This window comes from Panthera leo, chromosome B3 (assembly GCF_018350215.1).
Source record: "Panthera leo isolate Ple1 chromosome B3, P.leo_Ple1_pat1.1, whole genome shotgun sequence".
NCBI classification, from domain to species: Eukaryota; Metazoa; Chordata; class Mammalia; order Carnivora; family Felidae; genus Panthera; species Panthera leo.
In genome coordinates this window covers 50,713,808-50,733,651 of record NC_056684.1, presented here as the reverse complement: position 1 = coordinate 50,733,651, position 19,844 = coordinate 50,713,808, and the positions used below count along the sequence as shown (strand labels likewise).

The following is a 19,844-nucleotide window of genomic DNA, read 5'->3' as shown; positions in this document are numbered from 1 at the left end:
GGATCCACATAAGAGTGAAACCATATGGTATCTGTCTTTCTCTGTATGGCTTATTTCACTTAGCATCACACTCTCCAGTTCCATCCATGTTGCTACAAAGGGCCATATTTCATTCTTTCTCATTTCCAAGTAGTATTCCATTGTGTATATAAACCACAATTTCTTTATCGATTCATCAGTTGATGGACATTTAGGCTCTTTCCATAATTTGGCTATTGTTGAGAGTGCTGCTATAAACATTGGGGTACAAGAGCCCCTATCAGCACTTGGATTTTTTAGAGGAGCTTTAGTTTTACAACAAAATTGAAAGGAAGGTCCATAGGTTTCCCATATATCCTCTGCCCTGACACAAACATAGCCTCCACTATCATCAGCATCCCCCGCCAGAGTGGTACATTTGTTACAACTGATGGACCTGCATTGATACATCATAATTACCAAGGTCCACATTTACCTTATGGTTCACTCTTGATGTTGTACATTTGGAGAAATGTATAATGACATGTATCCATTACTACAGTATCATACACAGAATTTTCTTTGTCCCACCAAATCCTCTATTTCTTGCCCACCCCACTACCCCTCCTTCTCCTGGCAATCACTGATTTTTTGTATTATTTCTATAGTTTTGCTTTTACCAGAATGTCATATAGTTGGAATATTTTTCAACTATAATATATTTTTTGTATATTTTTTTGATTTTTTGTATTATTTCTATAGTTTTGCTTTTACCAGAATGTCATATAGTTGGAATATTTTTCAACTATAATATTTTTCAACTTTTCAGATTGGCTTCGTTCACTTAGTGATACACATTTAAGGTTCCTTTATGTATTTTCATGGTTTGATAGTTCATTTCTTTCTAGCACTAAGTAATATTCCTTTGTTGGATATACCAAAGTTTATCCATTCACCTACTGAAGGACTTCTTGATCATTTCCACGTTTTGGCAAACATCCTTGTGCAGCTATAGAGCTGCTATAAACATCTTTGTCCAGGTTTTTGTGTGGACCTTCAACTTCTTTGGATAATATCAAGGAGGGTAACTGCTGGGCAGTATGTTAAGAATTTGTTTAGTTTTGTAAGAAACTACCAAACTATCTTCCAAAGTGACTATTCCATTTTGCATTCCCAAAACCCATGAGTGAGAGTTCCTGTTATCAGTGTTACAGATTTTGACCATTCTAATAGGTGTTTATAGTGGTTCCTTATTATTGTTTTAATTTTCATTTACCTGATCACCTATGATATGGAACATCTCTTCATGTGCTTATTTTTCATCTACATACCTTCCTTGGTGAGGTGTCTTGTTAATGTCTTTGGCCCATTTTCTAATAGCATTGTTTGTTTTCTTATTGTTGAGTTTTAAGAGATTTTGGTTTTTTTGTTCTTATATTTTTTTGGATAACTGTCCTTTATCAAATATGTCTTTTACAAATATTTACTCCCAGTCTATGACTTGTCTTCTCACTCTCTTAATACTGTCTTTCATAGAGCAGACATTTTTAATTTTAATGAAGTCCAGCTTTACAATTATTTATTTCACAGATCTTATCTTTATTGTTGAATCTATACAGATATCATCATACCCAAAGTCGTGTAGATTTTCTCCTATGTTATCTTCTAGGAGTTTTATAGGTTTGCATTTTATATTTAGGTCTATGACCCATTTCAAGCTAGTTTTAGTGAATGCTGTAAGGTTTGTGTCTACATTCCCTTTTTTGCATGTGGATGTCCAGTTGTTCCAACACCATTTGTTGAAGACACTGCATTTGCTTCATTGTATTGCCTCTGGTTTTTTGTCAAAGATCAGTTGACTATGTTTATGTGGGTCTATTTTTGGGGTCTTTTTCTTCTCTAGATTCAGTGTCTTATGTGTACTTTAAATATTTATTTTATTATATCCTGCAGTTTAATAGGTTATTTGTGCCTGTCTCCCTATGTGCTGCCCTATGCCACCACCAGCATCATACCCCATTTCACTCTACCACCAACTCTAATTTCAAATACTGGGGCCTGTATCAGCTCACAGCAGAAGCCCAATATTTGCTGCCTTTGTACATTCTTAAGAAATGTGAATTTGAGAACTAATTATAATTAAACCTGCTGAATCTGATTACCTACTCTTCCAAAAGCACAATGAGTGGGTGAAAAGTCTCTAGACTGCAATACTTCGAGGAGTGGCTTAGTCCTACTGTCTCAGATGGCTGGGATGCTTGTCCTCTTCTGGGTGTATTCTAATGGCACTTAGGAATTACCTCTACGTTTACTCTCAATTTCCATGTACTATATACTAGGGCACTGGGCCCTGGGGAGAAACCTTATAATATAGATCACTTCTCCTTTGTCCAACACTCCTTAAATTAGCCAGATTTTTTTTCTCTTCTGCAACCTTTTTCACTGTGGTTACACAAGACACAATCCACTGAGCCTGCTCCCTCCTTATACATTGACTCCCTTCCAGGTTAGACTCCACTGCACTCCCTTTGGCTCCTGGCTGCTTCCCTGGGCCTCCCTGTCCTCCCAAAGCAGACATTTGGCTACCAGTTGTCTCACAGCCTCTCTACCTACCATCTGCCCCATGGGAGATATTGCATTGTTACATCTTTCTCTTTCTCACTGTCTATATCATAAAAGAATTATTTACTTGAATAGAAGCCCCATTCCCCAAGGAGACAGACCAGAAATTTTTTTCTGTGGTTCTTCAGGTTTTCTCATTTTCCCTTTAGTAAAGCAGCAGGATCCTGAGGCTGGGTTTTAAACATGTCACTCTCCATATGAGTTTCCCTGGCCCTACTGGCCTTTGTTTTGACTCTTTCTTCTTTTTTTTCTTTTTTTTTCTTCCTTTTTTTTCCTGTTCTTCCTTCATGGCAGAGTAGCAAATATCACTAATATTGTTGCACTTTCCAGTAGCAATACCCTTATTTCTAAGCTTAATGTCTTAATAATAATGGACTTCAATTATTGATCACCAGCAGTACCAAGATTTTTTCTGGATTTTATGTTCTGTTCTCACCCTCTAGGATTCAGATCTGTTCTGAACTTCACTTTAGAAGATGTAGTTTGCTTTTTATTTTCAATCAACCTAACAGCAATTAAATTAGTTTAGCTGACAAAACCACTTTTGACTGATAGAAACATGGATGAAAGCATAGATGATAGATAGATAGATAGATAGATAGATAGATAGATAGATAGATAGATTCTTTTCTCTAAATCAGAGTTTCTTGACCTTGGGACTATTGACATTTGGGGCTGGATAATTCTTTATTGTAGAAGGCTGTCCTGTTTATTGCAGGATGTTTAACAGCATCCCTGGCCGTTTTCTATCTGCTAGACAGTAGTCTCCCTCCACCTCCCCAAGTTCTACAACTGAAAATATCTTCAGATATCACCAAAAGTCCTTAAGGGACAAAATCATCCCCCATTGGGAGTCCCTGCTTTAAATTCATTATGTTTCTAATTATTTGTACATAATAATTACAATATTTTATAGTATTTTTAAAGTTAATATACATTGTGTGAATACTGTAGGCCAAGCCAGACTTTCACATATAAATTTATCCTGTGCTTAAAATATCTCTGCAAATTAAGTATAAGGAAACAGAATTTAGAGAAAGTCAAATAGCTAATAAATGGTGAGGCTGTCTTTTAAGCAATTAGCCAATTTCAAAGCTCATGCTTTTTTACAATTATGTCATACATTTTACATCTTGCCTTCTATGACATAGCTGTATCTATCTATGGACATCTTTTCTTTGAGGATGAAGTGCTTTGTTTTCTTTCCTTTTTTTTTTCTTTTAGCTCATTAGTTCTAAATCTAAGCATGGTACATGGCTCATAGCAGATATCAAGGAATATTAGTTGAGCTGAATATCTTTTAGTTTGGTCCAAGAATGAAATATTGCCATACTTTGCACATAATAGGTTCTTAATAAATATTTGCTTAATGAATATGCTACATAGTCTAGAAAAAGTTAGGTGGCTTACCTTCTATTGGTTTTCTACATCCTTCTGAACTTTTACAGTGAGGGGTAGGGAAGAGATGGGGATAATTTCAAGATAGGATATGTACTTCTTTTCATCTGTGACTTTAATATAACCTTTCTATTTTTTTAAAGTTTATTCTTTATTTTGGGAGAGAAAGAGAGTGTGTGCATGTGTGTGGGGGAAGGGGCAGAGAGAGAGGGGGTGGTGAGAGAATCCTAAGCAGGCTTTGCGCTAACATGGGGCTCATCTCACAAACTGAAAGATCATGACCTGAGCCGAGATCAAGAGTCAGCTTAACTGACTGAGCAACCCCTGTGCTCCAATATAACCTTTCTAAATCTTTGCTTTCTACTCATTAGTTCTTTCAAATCTGGTCTTGGTCAACAATCCTAATCAGAGTAATGTTGTGTTGTCTTTCCATGGCACCATTTTCTGAGGAAGCAGAGCTGTGTTGCAAGCAGTATTCAATTTATCCTAAGTCTTCAGTGAGGAGAGTAGGGGATATTATGTTTTTCTTTTAAGTAGACAGAGTTATTTGGAGGAATCAAATAACTGACACAGCCAAAGACTATTAAATCAAATTCGTGACTCCTAATCTGTAGTATTACCATTACTAAAGTTAACTTTTTAAGAAATAATAGAAACTTTGCTCTCTTTAACCCCCATGATTTAATCAGCAAACTTGGAATGTTTCCTACGGATATACATTGTGGAAATGAAGAAGAAGACTTTTATTGTGTGCCTACACTATCCTGACTACTCTGACAGTCACTTTAAATTTGTAAGCTCATTTTGGAGTAGGTATTAGCATCTGCATTTTTAAAAATGAGGCTGAGAGAAATTAAGAAACTTTCCCCAAATCTACAGCTGGAAGTAACAGAAACTGGCATCAAACTGGCTCAGGCTTCAAACTATTTCTAATATTCTACTATTTCTACAATTGTGCTGTTTTAATTAATTTCCACAAACTCTGCTGTAAATAAGGAGCAGTCAAAACAAATCTGCACTTAGAAAAGGTTTCCTTAGGTCCCCAAGGTTTTCAAGAGTCAGCCTTCCCACTTTTTCCCACAGAAAAAGTAGAAATGGAGGAGTTTATCTCTGGGTCCACATGTTGTGCAAATGAAGCAAGAGTGTAAGGCATGTTGGTCTGGAGGGGCTAGAAGTGTAAAACATATGTACTCTTGCCATCTCCCCAAGCCAAGACTGGGACCATTATGTGTATGGAAAGGTTGCTGCTTTGTACTCCAGAGATTGTTGTATTTCTCTAGTAGATGAAGTGATTCCAGGATACTCCACATGGCACTTTGGGATTCTTACAGATGAAAGGTGCTATATACATGTCAGGTATTACTATACAGCACTTATAAAAAGTGTTTCCACTTATTGGTGTGGACTCATTGTTGAAAAGCTTAGAGATGATAGTTATTGCTGGTAATAGCAGTCAGAATAGCAGTGTAAATGGCCTTTTTTTCTATAATTTGCTCCATATCTTACTGGGTTTTTTTTTTTGTGTTTTTTTTTTTCTCCATAATCCAGGGTGGCCTAGAACAAAAGAGGAAGATATTTGCTGACAAGGCTTAAAAATAGAAGGATGACTGTTTTTCGTATTGTGATCAAGGTCAACAGCAAGGAAGAAATTTACATGAGTGCATCATAAATGAAGGTAGACCACAAGAAGTAGTTTTTAAAATTACTATATGTGACATTATTGCTTTTAAAACTCATAGTCTAAATGTTATTACCTTCTGACAGTGCATCCACTATAATTGGTAATTGTACACATTTTATTGGTAGAAAAGACAATATAATTTAATGTCTTTATATTTAGAAACTAATTTTAAAATATCCTTAGCCAGTCATCTAAGCTCTGCATCATTTGCTTGGCCAATTTTACTACCAACATGTGTCCATTGGCTTCCTATCTATTCTTTAACCATCTATAAGCAGCCACTACAGAGATATGCCCATTACCTTACCCTGGTGTCCCTGAACTCTTCACAGTCAGCTATTGTTCAGTCAAACAAATAGTGCTGTCTTGGGAAGCAAAACATCCCAATTTTTTTTTTTTTTATTTAATTCCCATTTGGCCTCAAATATCCACTTATATATCCACTTTAGTGCCAGGAAAACTTCAAAATAGCAGAGAAATGAGACTTCCCTTTGTCTTTTCTCTGAGACTTGACAAAACTACTCTTCATATTTATTATGCACTGGCTACAACTTTTGGATCACAAACCATTGTCATATACATTTGCTTATATAATTCTCAAGATTTCTTTTTAAATGTCTTTTATTTTTTCTTTCATTTTTTGAGGGAAGAGGGGAAGAGGGAGAGGGAGAGAGAGAATCTTAAGCAAGCCCCACACCCAGCTCAAAGCCCAATGCACAGGCTCAGTCTCATGCCCATGAGATCATGACCTGGGCTGAAATCAGGAGTTGGGCTCAACTGGCTGAGTCACCCAGGCACCCCTCAAAATTTCTTGAATTAGGCATGATTCTTACTTTTCAGAGAAGGAAACTGAATTTGGAAAGGTTAAATGAAATGCCCAGAGTATACAACCACTAAATCTAGTCAGAATTAGATTTCAAATTCAGGTCTCTTGATTTCAAATTCTAAGAGTTTTCCTTTAGATGAGGGGTTGAGACACTTTCTATAAGGGGTTAGATAGTAAATATTTTCAGCTTTTCAGGTTATAGGATTTCTGTTGCAACTGTTTAGTTTTGCCTGTGTAGAGAGAAAGCAGTCACGGGAAAAAAAAAGGTAAATAAGTGGCTGTGTTCCAGTAAAACTTTATTTACAAACCAGGCAGCAGTTGGGCTGTAATTTGCCAACCTCTGCTTTATAGTATGCTTCTCCTATAATTGTACTCCATTTGTGATTTATTTATGGAATCTCTTCTGATTAAGTTTTCACAAAGTTTATTTATAATAATTAGAAGAGAAAATAATAGTGCTGTCTCCTAACCTAAGCTGCTATGCTGACAAAATTTACTAGTTTAATAGTCGATTAGTAGAGTAGAAATAGCACTGGACTTAGAGTAAAACACTTGGATTAGAAAATGGGCTCATGGCACCTGGGTGGCTAAGTCAGTTGAGCAACCTACTCTTGATTTCAGCTCAGGTCATGATCCCAGAGGTGTGGGATCCAGCCCCCGTGTCAGGTCCTGTGCTGAGCATGGAGCCTCTGCTCCTCTCCCCCGCTCAAGCTCGCTCTCTCTCTCTCTTAAAAAAAAAAAAAAAAAAAAAAAAAAAAAAAAGTAAATGGGCTCCATATAACCTCAAACAGGAATCACTAACTTCTTTAAGACCCAAGCTATTAGGGACATGATTTTAACAGTCATTTCAATTAGCTGAACCTGTTGTGGTCATTGTTTCACAATGTATATAAATCAAACCATCGTGCTGTTTGTCTTAAATTTATAATGATGTATATCAATTATTTCTAAATAAAACTTGAAAAACTAAGTAAATTAATTACATTTAAAAATTAAAAAAAATCAAGGTTGAAAAAAAAAAAAAACAGTCCTTCCACTGGGTAGCCATAAGGATCAAACGTTGTACATGTGGCAATGACTAAACCAGTACCTGCTGCATACTAAGCCCTCAATAAAGACTTGTCAGATCTCTGGTTTAACATAACTAGAGCTTTCTTTCTTATAATTCTGGGGTTTGGGTTAAGAAATAGCAGCATGTCATTTCATGTGTGTTTGTTGAGCCATTAGTTCATTACATCAAAATGGAGTTTGGGGCTAAAAAAAAGACAGCTTTCTATAGAATTCTGGGGTTGTGAATATAACTATATTTTCACTACAATTGGTTTTTCAGCTATTCAGTTTAATCAGAGTTGTGGTAGCCATTGGTCTCCCCTCCCCAAATCCATTCTACTTTCAAATAAATCATCTAGAATTCTATTAATCTTATTTATCTTGTTGGCGATTAGTTTTGGAATATGCATGTTTCCAGTCCCAGTCATTGAAACAAGAGAATTATTCTGTTTAGAAGCTTCTCAAAAAAGTTTACTCCCTCCTACAAAGGAGACATGAAAAGAGACAGTGCCTTTCACCCTTAACACATCGTTCTCACTGGAGATTTTGTCTGGAATTAATACAGCTAGCTTGAAACCATGAGGGGCCAGCTGAGGGCAAAGCTGCCACATAGAAGATGGCAGAGCAGAAGGATGGAAAGAACTAGAACTTTTGATGACCCTGTGGAGCCTCTGAAGCAACCAAGGTAGGAATCTTGTTATGTTAGGTAACAAGATTATCTAAGATATTGTTTAAGCTCATTTGATTGGAGTATTTGGTTGCTTGAAGCTATGATATAGCTTCCTATCATATATTGTTCTTTTAAAATTTTTATTTAATGGCTAATGATGAAAATAAGAAATTTTGGGTTGCTGTCTTCTTTCTGCCAGTCTGATTAACTGAATGATTTCCACATAATCATTTTACTTCTATGAGTTTCAGTTTTTTTATTTGTGTAATGGAGTCAAATCAAAGGATTAAACTTCAAATAAATTTACCTGTTCTAATAATCTCTAAATCCATGATAATGCACAAAATGCCTCCTTAATTCTTTTTCATACGTGTTTTGGTCTAGATCTGCTCTGTCCTGTATGTTAGCCATTAGCCACATTATAGCTAGTCCATATTGAGATGTCCCATACATGTAAAATATGAATAGAGTTTTGAAGATTTGGTATGAAAAAAAGGACTATAAAATATCTCATACATTATTTTTATATAACTTACATGTTGCAATGATATTTTGGATTCATAGGGTTAAATAAAATTTATTATTAAAATTAAATTTACTACTTTTTTTAGTGCTAAAGTCTACTTTTTTTTTTTTTAACTGAAATCTGAAGGAAAGGGCAACAGACTGATAAGTCAGGCAGGGCTCTTATATTGCAGTCTTGAGAAGAATTCCTTCTCTTTCAGTAAATAGGTCTTCAACTGAAGAGTTGGTGCTCCCCCACATTATAGAGGGTAATAGGACTTACTCAAGGTCTACTGATTTAAATATCAATCACACCTAAACAATACCTTCACAGCAACACTGGTGTTTGACCAAATAACTGGTCACCATTGCCTAACCAAGGTGACATGTAAAATCAACCATCACAATTCCCATATTATTTTCCTCTGCTCTAAAATTCGTTTGCCTTCTGTAATTGAAAACATAATATGTTTTTATACTCATCAATAATTTGTGTTGTATTACTCTCTAGTTTCTTATACATTTTGCTCCCCCCCCCCCTTATTGCCAGCAGCATTTATTATGTTAGGAGAAAGATGACAAGACACACAAGCAAAGAAAATACCTTTGAGCTTCAGTAAGATTTGCATCTAGGGTATAATGTTTATTTCACAAACAACAAATCTGAGAAAATAGACAAGTTGGGCTATCTCACTGCAGAGGGGTAAAGAGTGCATGGGGACGGCAAAGAGAAGACAAATAACTTAGATGTAGGTGGATTTCTAAAAAGCAATCCTGTGTCTCATCCACAGTCTGTTTCCTAGTTGGGGGTTGGGTGCACAATAGAAACTTGAGATAAAATTCAGAATTCAAGAACTCTGGATAACTCCATCTGGATTTTGAGGTAGAGCTCATGAGGATTGCAAGCTCGACAGAAGTTTCCTGCATGCAGTACAACGTAGACACGATTGAGTAGAAATGCCTGAGACAGTCACGTTCCATGTCAGTGAAGTGCAGGAGATTCAGGTCATTTTTGTCCATCTCCCTCAGTTTGGAGGGACCTGAAAGTGAGCCAGACAAGAGATGCCTATTGCTAGAAAAGAGGGTGGAAACAGCTGAGATACGTATGGACAGATGACAAAAGACCAGATAGGAATGAGGCAGAACATTTTTCCCCTCTGGACATTGTTGTATCCGGATATAATATTATCTGTCATCTAGTAGAGATAGATGATTACTGAATAGTTCACAGATTCCAACAACCCTCAACTACTAGACCTACCTTACCTAAGTTGAGGGTGACCATATATCTCCATTTTTCTAGGATATCCTTGATTTATATTAGTTGCCTCATGCAAAACTCTTAAATAGTGGTTCTTCTCACTAAAGAAATTAAAACTAAAAAACTAAAAATTATGTGGTCACCCAACTAAGCTCTCAAAACTTAGGTGTGATATATGGGAAAAAGTAGAAAGCCTGAACCAGTTGAGATTATGTTTCTTCTACCTGGAAAAATGAGGAGGAAAATGTAAAATAGAAATTAAATTCATTTATGGGGAAAATAAAATTGAGTTTTTGGCAGGCCTGAGAGTATGTGCTGAAATTCACCTTTTCTAATGTAAAAGGCACGTAAAGGAGCTTACATCTTCAAGTCCATTACACTATGCACAAACCATTACTTCAATATGATAGGATATATAATACATTTTATGTATTTAGTTTCTGGCTCAAGTTCTCAGAATGCCTTTATCCTAGCAGCAAATGGAATCCTCACTAATTTATTATAATAAGATGGTAGAAAGCAAGGGATGCTTTATAAAGGGCTTCACCAGCCCAGCTAAGGGGATTTGGACTGTATTTAAAGGAATAAAAGAATGAGATTTGTATTTTAGAGTGTTGGCTTGGGCAACAATGCAGATGATGGACTGGAGGAGGACTAGGCAGAAGGCTCCTGTGGCAATTTTAATGGTAAATAAGTCTGAACTAACAGTGAGGATGCCAGAAAACAGATAGGGAAGCCATTTAAAAAATCATAAAAAAAATATTTGGACATCAATTTTACACTGGGAATGAGAAACAAAGAGAACATTTGTAGAGGTGGAAAATGAGTTCAGTGTTGGACACATTGTCTTAAGTTTCCTTTGGGATGTTCAGGAGGAGATGGTGGTTTTTCAGGTGAATTTTTGGGTTTGGAGTTGACATGAAGTTGTGTATGAGGAACATGTGATTTGGAGGTACCAGCTTATAAGAGGGTAAGTAGTAAGCACTGAAAAAAAGAGAGAGAGAGAGAGAAAAGAGGAAAAAAATATAGTGGTTACTTTCTCTTAGTCTTTTAGTATATGTAAAAATAACCCAAGTAAATTTTATGTCAAAATCAGGCTAGAAGGTATTTTTCTGAAATAAAAATAAAGCTCAATAACATACTTTATGAACTTTTTGTTGGGAATTTCATAGGAAGAATTTTACCTTTGACCAGTGTTTCTCTACTGGGGGTATGTTGTCCCATAGGGGACATCTAACAATGTCTAGAAATGGGTTGTTATAACTACAGGGGATCATGGGAAGGGACTGTTACTGGCATCTGGTGGTAGAGGCCAGGGATGCTACTAAATATCCTACAATTCACAAGACAGCCCTCACCAAATAAAGAATTAGCCAGCTCAAAATGTCAATAGTGCTGAGGTTGAGAAACCTCTGCCTTAGACAATTGAGCTAAGAATTTTGTTGAAAGAGCTGAAATCACCCTTAAATTGGTTTTCTGATCAAGAAACACCACAGAAAGACTTTGATGTAATGCATGAAAGTACCTTGATATCCTGGCTGAGAAGTCCATTCCAGTTAGCTTTTGTAACTCAAAAGGCCACTTACCTGCTCAAAAGCTCTTGTGTGTACAAGAGCACACTGGGTGTACGTCACATTGAGGGCTCCAAGGAAGTACAGAATTTTTACCTGTGGATCCCTCCAACATAGGTTAGCGGTTGATGCAAAGTTAAGTTCTATATGGGAGTGGATGGGAAAGCACCTGCCACTAAAGACACCTAAAAAATAGAAGGTTGAAAATGGCCGCTAATTTTGGCTATTGCATTGTCACATATGAGGATAAAAGGTGGTGGAAGTGGTCAGCAATATAAGATAGTGGTTAAGAGCATGGGTTGCTGAATCCAGCTCTCTGAGCTTGCAAGACTCTTGGTCCTATAATTCACTAGTTGTATGAGCTCAAGCAAATTACTTATCCTCTCATTTGCTGCTCTCTTTTTCATCTGTAAAATAGGGATAAGATTAATACTTGCCTCAAAGAATTGTGTTTGAGAGTAAATCAAATATCATTCTCAGAGCTTAGTCAAGTGATTGAGGCCTCATGGGCTCTCAGTAAATGCCATCTACATGGCTTGAGGAGCCTAGCAAAGACGGTCTTATCAATGGAGCAAAAGACGACCTAGCGCTAGCCTACTGCTTTGAAGCCCTTTCTCTAACGGCTCTTAGGTGACTGAGGCAAAGGTACTTGTAGTATTAATGCTGGGATTATGACAATACTTCTTGTTTCTTTTTAATCAAATTAACAATGTGCTGGTCAATATATTTTTTTTTTATTTTTTTCTAACGTTTATTTATTTTTGAGACAGAGAGAGACAGAGCATGAACGGGGGAGGGTCAGAGAGAGGGAGACACAGAATCTGAAACAGGCTCCAGGCTCTGAGCTGTCAGCACAGAGGACGACGCGGGGCTCGAACTCTCGGACCGCGAGATCATGACCTGAGCCGAAGTCGGCCGCTTAACTGACTGAGCCACCCAGGCGCCCCTGGTCAATATTTTTTAAAAGTGGTAACATTCTTGCTCTTGATTCAACTAGTTTTTACCATAATGAATGGAAGTAGATAAAATAGATTCATGCTTTTCAAATTGTAGTTCTTGTAAGCCTAATGAAAAACTTGGGAACCACAGATAAGACGGGCAGTTACAAAAGACTCTAAATGATTCCAGGGTCTGAATGCAGTACCTGTGTGCATACAAACTACAGTGTCATATTTAAACACTTTTGTCACTGCTTATGAGCTGTGTGATCTTTGGGAAATTACTTAGCCATTCTGTGTTTTTCCCCACCTATAAAATGAGCATTGAAACTATCCCATGAAATGGCTGTGAAGATTGAGTGAGAAACAATATGTAAACTATTAGGCATAGCACACACAGAAAATGTTCAGTAAATGTTAGCTGTTAATATTTTATGTAATTAGCAAACATAAAAGTAAACGTGTACAAAATTCAAATGACTCTTTAAAGATAAACTTTGAGATGCCAGAGAAATTTCACATTTGCAGTGTGGTATTTTAAGGCTACTTTGTACACTGGTTAGCTTTTCTTCTAAGAAGCCTGTAGTAAATTTTTGACAAGCATAGATGCAGAAGGTGACCTTCTAGTCCACTGGATAACTATGCAGCATAGAATATTTTGACCAATGTTCTTAGATGCTATCCAACAAAAAAAAAAAACCTTATGAATAGCTACCTACTCAATATTATTTTCAGCTGTTTAAAGTTTCACTATCTCACACTCATTCATCACACATTACGCTCATTAATCACATTACAAAGGAGGATCATTAACAACTATGGCCAGATGTGCAGGAAAATCCCCTGCCTGGAAGCCATGCCTGCTGGGTCGCTCTGCAGACTGAGTCACAGCCAACTGTCAGAGAACTTGGAATGGGGGACATGGCTAGGGTTTACAAGAACTGTACGATCTGGGTAATTTCTTGAGCTATGATCCTAAACAACCAGAGGGATGCAAAGATAGAACCGCATATAGGGCAAGCAGAGGTAAGACACTCCAAGATTCCAGATAACTCTTCTTGTTAATAAATTCAATATACAGTCATTTGAATTTGTGAAGTGAGAATTTACCCACTCTTTCAGATTAATTGAATTCTCAATTTTAGTGATTCCTTGGCTATTCTCCTTTCTCTCTGACTCTCTCCCTCTTTCTCTCATTAGAATAATAATTACTTTGTAATAATCATTATTGGTATTATTCACAATTGGACCATGTAATATACTATGATTACATTTCATCTCTCTCTTCTTTTGCTTAGTTTTCTGTCATACAAAATCCCTGTCACTAACTCATTACCAAGCTCATCAATAGAACCATAAAATTGCTCTCCGTTTAGTAAGGCTTACTGGCGTTGTTCTGGAACCCTCCTTACTAGCGCCCGCACTTTCTGCTACAACTGGTGGGTTGCTTTCTAGGCCTGTATACAGCAGTTCACATGCCATTTATCTTCACCATCTTTTGGGGGTTTCTTCTTTCCTGTGTTCCATGTGCTGCTCATTCTTGGTTTACTCCATTTTGTAGGTGAATTATATCCTCCAGTAATTGTATGAGAAACGGTGCATAGGATAGATGGAGTGGCTAAATACCAAATTCCAGGATGGAAATGGTTTTCATGGGGATATTAAGTCACTGCCCCATTTTCTTCTAGCATCTGGAATTGCATTTGAGAAGTCTAATGCCATTCTGATTGCCTATTATTCACATTGGGCTAAAGTTCTCTTCCTTTTTCTAAAGTTTTTGAAATCATCCCTTTGCCTCCAGTGTTCTGAACTTTCACTAGAATATGCTTTCAGGTGAATCATTTTCATTAATTTTTGAGGAGCACACTATGGATTCTTTCAATCTGGAATTTGTTTCATCATTTCTGGAAAATTAGCATGATTTTATTTTCCATGATTTTCTTCCCCCTAATTTCTCTGTTTACCTTTTCTGGATCTCTCATTAATATTTTTAATATTGGACCTCTAATTGAATTAATCTGTACATTTTTTAACTGTTTTTCCTATTTTCTTCCTGGGAGGTCTCCCCAATTATATCTTTTTTTTTTTAATGTTTATTTATTTCTGAGAGAGAAAGACAGAGCGTGCGTGGGGGAGGGGCAGAGAGAGAGGAGGACACAGAATCCGAAGCAGGCTCCAGGCTCTGAGCTGTCAGCACAGAACCCTACTTGGGGCTTGAACCCACTAACCGTGAGATCATGACCCCCGCTGAAGTCAGATGCTCAACTGACCGAGCCACCCAGGCGCCCCTCCCCAATTATATCTTGCAAACATTTTTTAGAGAAAAAAAAGTGCTAGCTTTTGAATGTGCATATGTATGTTTTATTTACTGTGGCATTCACAATGGCTAGAACAGTGCCTGGCACATAGTAGAAATTGGGGAAAAAGGTGTGTTGAATTGAATAAATGAATGGTACCACATATTTTTAAATTCTTGAGTGTTCTTTTTTTATAGTCTCCTTTTTGTTTCTTTTTTTTATTTTTTTAAACATTTATTTATTTTTGAGAGACAGAGAGAGACAGAGCAGGAACAAGGGAGGGGCAGAGAGAGAGGGAGACACAGAATCCGAAACAGGCTCCAGGCTCTGAGCTGCCGGCACAGAGCCCGACGCGGGGCTCAAACTCACGAACTGTGAGATCATGACCTGAGCCGAAGTTACATGCTTAACCGACTGAGCCACCCAGGCACCCCTCCTTTTTGTTTCTTGAAGGTAATTTCCTCACTTATCTCTCTGATTACATTAATTATAGATGTTTTGGGATTTTTTTTTTACAATACCCTCTATCACTGCTCTTTCTGCATGTTTGTTTTGGTTTCTCTCTTTTGAATTAAAAGCTTTATTCATATATTTGGTGATCTTTGGCTTTCCAGCTAGTGAAGCACAAAAATACTTTGTGTTTGGGAATAGGTCAGAGTGCTAGTCTTCCCTATGAGGTTTTCTGGTTATGATGTTTCACTGGAAGAGCCTGAGTAGTCAGCATCTGTAGGTCTTTTGTTCTCAGGCTGTATTTTTTTTTTTTTTTAATTTTCAGAATTGTGGTAAAATATACATAATATACATTTTACCATTTTAACTATTTTTAAGTGTATACTTGAGTAGTGTTAAGTATATTCACATTGTTGTGCTGCCAATCTCTAGAACTCTTTCTTCTTGCAAAACTGAAACTCTATACCCATTAAACAACTCCTCAGTCCTCCCTTCCCTTCTTCTCTTCCCTCTCCCAGTAACCTCTCTTTTTCTTTATGTCTGTATAATTTTACCCTAGTTTCCTCAGTAAGTGGAATTATGCAGTATTTGTCATTTTATTGGACATTTTACCAGATTATTTCACTTAGGATAATGTCTTTAAGGTTAATCCATGTTGTAGCATGCATAAGATTTTCTTTCCTTTTTGAACAATATTCTATTGTATGAATATACATCTTATTTATCATTCATTCGTTGATGGACAGTTGGGTTACTTCCACCCTTTTTGGCTATCGTGAATAATGCTGCTGTGAACATGGGTGTACAAATATAATTTTGAGATACTGCTTTTAGATATTCTTTTGGACATATGTCCACTAGTAGAATTGCTGGATTATATTGGAATTCTATTATACATTTTTTGAGGCACTACTGTACTGTTTACCACAGCAGCTGCACCATTTTACATTCCCACCAATGTAGCACAAGAGTTCCAATTTCTCAGCATCCTCATCAATACTTGTCATTTTGCGTTTTTGTTTTGTTTTTTGATAGTGGCCATTCTAATGGGTGTGAGGTGGTAACTCATTGTGGGTTTGATTTACACTTCCCTAATGATTAGTGATGTTGAGCATCTTTTCAAGTGCTTATTGGCCTCAGGCTTGTTATTTTATCATAAAAGAGTCATCTGTCTCTTGTCTAGCGTTAAGAAGAATGGTTATCAGCATCTTTGGAGCAAAACAGAAGGGAGCTAGGGTGAGGGTGTGGTCATCAGTGTACAGATTTTTACCCATCCTTTTTTTTTTTCAGGATGATGTCCTTGCTCTCAGCTAGTCTTACTGTCCTGAACCATAATCCTTCCTATTCAGCCTGACCATGGAGGGAACCCCCAGGTATTAACTGGGGTAAGAAGTCAGAGTGAGAATCAAGGTGATTAACTTTCTTTGAAACAGTTTTCCTGTACCCCCACAAAAGTCACAGCTGACTCCGATTTTTGAGCCATTAGGACCCCTGCAACACCAAGCAGCTCATTTCTTGGCATCATCTTCTGTGGCATTTATTTGCTTTCTGGCTTTTAAAAATTTGCTGTTGTTATTCCTTTCCCCATTCTCTATTTTTTTGTTGGGTTCTTGTATTTTATCCCATTATTCCAGTGAAGCTTTAGGAGAGGATGGAGATAAATGTGTCTTTAATTTGCCATTTTAATTGAAAATCCTCCTGGTCATTTTATTATTATTCCCGACCAATACCCTTTTTTTCCACTTAGAGAAGAGGGTGGAAGGGAACAGAAGTAATGAAATGTTGTAAGATGTTTCACCAAACTTTATTAAAGTAAAAATAAGGATGAGTATCCTTCTCTAGGTACATCCTTGTGTTTGATGCTTCTGATGCCACTTCTGGTCAGCCACACTTTAACCCTTCCTTGACTCAGGTTTTCTGACCTATTCATCAATTTTCAGATTTTTGCCTCATGGGAGAAATTTCTAATATATACCAACCTTAGCAGGAAGGTAGAATTTGATATATGCTGTTTGGTTGTACCCATGATCTTTCAGGGGTTCATTGACTTTCTAAGTTGTGGTATACTTCTTTACAAGTACTTACATGTTTAAGTTTGGTCCATTCATCACATTCATGTAAAGCTATAGAAACATGTTTGCTAGTGTCATCTGATAATATGAAGACTGATAGAAGAGAAAAGCTACCTGTCATTTTATACAACCTTAGATGGACCATGGCCTATCCTACTCTGACACAAAACATTCTCAGAGGATTATCTTTCAGGACCCAGAAGAAAAACTATGAGCTATTTACTATTTATTATTATCCACTGAGCTTGGGAAAGCCTTGACCTTTAAATAAATTGTCAAAAACTGAAATTAGCCCTTGATCCTGGGAGTGCTAGTTAACATGAAACATTTTAAAAGAAGAAATTTTCATTAAACCAACCTGTTTAGCTTGTTTATGCCAAAATGCTCTCCCAATCTGAGTAAAAAGCTTGTTCAAGCATTATAGTGCCATGATGGTTGATGATAATTAATATTATTATAAAAATAGGCATTTTTGGCATGTGTACTGATTTCAATTATTTGTAATGCTACATTCAATAATAACAATACAGGCATATGGTGCCTGAGAAATTGAAATTATTAGTCTTAATGCAGAGTTGAGAGAACTGAGCTTCTGAGTATTATATAAATTACTTTTCTAATGTCACTCAGCTAGTAAGAAAGTGAAGGGGCTGAGACACAATGCCAGTACTTCAGATTCCACGTTCAATGCCTGGTATAATGAAAAATACTTGCTTTGAATTACATAGATATTTGCAGAAAGTGATCAAGGTTATGAAGGACAAGAGAAGTTAGAAGTGATATTAATGAGATTGAAAAGTATTAGATACAGAACCCTTTCCTCACCTTCCTCAAACCCTTCAATGACCTCCTTATAGCCTGGGAATTTAATTATTATGAGCTTTATCTGAGCCTGGAGTTGTATATATGGATGGTACTTTGGACATGTTGACCAACCCTACATAAAAAGAACACTCTAAAGATTCCTTCACAAAAGCTACCAATATTTGCTATAACAGGTACTAATTTTTGCAAAATGCTAGAAATTGAAGAAATTCTTACTGATAATCAGTTTCCAATACTAAAGAAGAACAGACTTATTAACATAGACATGGGCATCCTTGTTTCATTTCTGCCTAGGTACAGGAGCCACTGCCTTTCTCAAGGCAATGATCCATATCCATGCAATGACTCAACACCCTCACTGTTAGCCTGTAAATCCTGTTTGTCTTCTGGCCCCACATTCAGGTGCCATGGGCCTCTCTGCTTGGACATAGCCTTCATTTGATTTGCACACACCTAACTTGAATGCAATCTCCTCTATTTAGAATAATCAGAGGAAATAGCTTCATACGGAAGATGAAAGGAAAATCCACAATTACTAAATTCCCTGGCTTCTTAGATGTTTACAAAGAATGAAAGGAGAGGCTTTTGCTATTTCCCAGAAAAGCCTAGGTGGTCATGGAATAAACCAGTTTTCTTCCTTTTTCTTGAGAGAAAAGCTTTAGCTTGAGAGAAGGTAAAGAATTAAGATCCTAGTAAATAAAGAAACAAAAGCTTAATACTACCAACATGTACGAGAGCAGAATATGACTTCTGTATTAAGGGAAATGATGAATGTTTTCACATTATGGGAACCGCTTTAGCACAACCTTAAAATAGTGTTTTAGAGATATGTGAGGACATAGAGAAATTTGTCTCTACACTTTAAACCTTTTCTCTTCCACAAGGGTTTTTAGTAAGAATGTGGTTTAGACTAGAGCTTGGAGAATGTGAAAGAAAATTTCTAGCCTTGAGTGTTGCTGCCACCTACATGGCAGGAAGCCTACAAACAAAACCTCACACCTTTGCAGACAGGAATCAACTGAAATATACTTTCTATGGAATCACACTTCAGAAATCCCCAAATTTGTTTCTTGACTATCTGAAAGACAACTGAAATGATAATATTTTATATTTTTGCCTCACTTCCTGTCTGAAATTCTTCCATAAATTGGACCAGATGGTTTTCCTTAGATTGGCGAAAATACACTGATCATTTGAAATAGAGGCTGATCCAAGGAAATCTTCCTTATCATTAAAACGGTCCTAAGTGCAACCTGGTCCCTGTGGCTATGATTGTTTTAGGGACAGGATGAAGGCTCTTAATCTCACTGTTATAGGTTTGTTCTTTCTTTCCTTCCCTCCCCTCCCTGGAATCCTCTAAAATACAAAAAGAAAAATTTAAATACTATTTTGATTATGATTGTAAATTGAAATAGAGATAACATAGATGGAAGAAGTCTTTTCATATAGATAAGAGAGTTTATTTCTGATAGGAAATGTAGTTGCCACTGCACAATTAACAGAAAATCTCTTTAAAAGTCTAAAGGAAACTTGTGATGTGTCAAGAACACGTCATAGACCGTCCTTTTATCTTAGATGGCATCATTCTAGGACATGATGCTCCATTACTGAGGCTGTGTGAAAACACCTCCTCCCCTGAAAATACACATGCAAGATCGAAAAGCCAATTGATGACTTTACAGATAATTGCAATTAAAATAATTGCTAAGTGAATAAATGAT

General features: G+C 36.7%; 1 long non-coding RNA gene across 1 annotated transcript in view; it reads left to right on the top strand.

The window, feature by feature from the left end:
• LOC122222020 overlaps window positions 1–16,596 on the top strand; it is a 49,826-nt gene extending 33,230 nt beyond the window's left edge. Inside the window, exons 2-4 of the long non-coding RNA XR_006203575.1 lie at window positions 5,527–5,653; window positions 8,101–8,220; window positions 16,517–16,596. This is a non-coding gene — a long non-coding RNA (uncharacterized LOC122222020). The remainder of the gene's footprint in view (window positions 1–5,526; window positions 5,654–8,100; window positions 8,221–16,516) is intronic.
• Window positions 16,597–19,844: the final 3,248 nt, after the last annotated feature.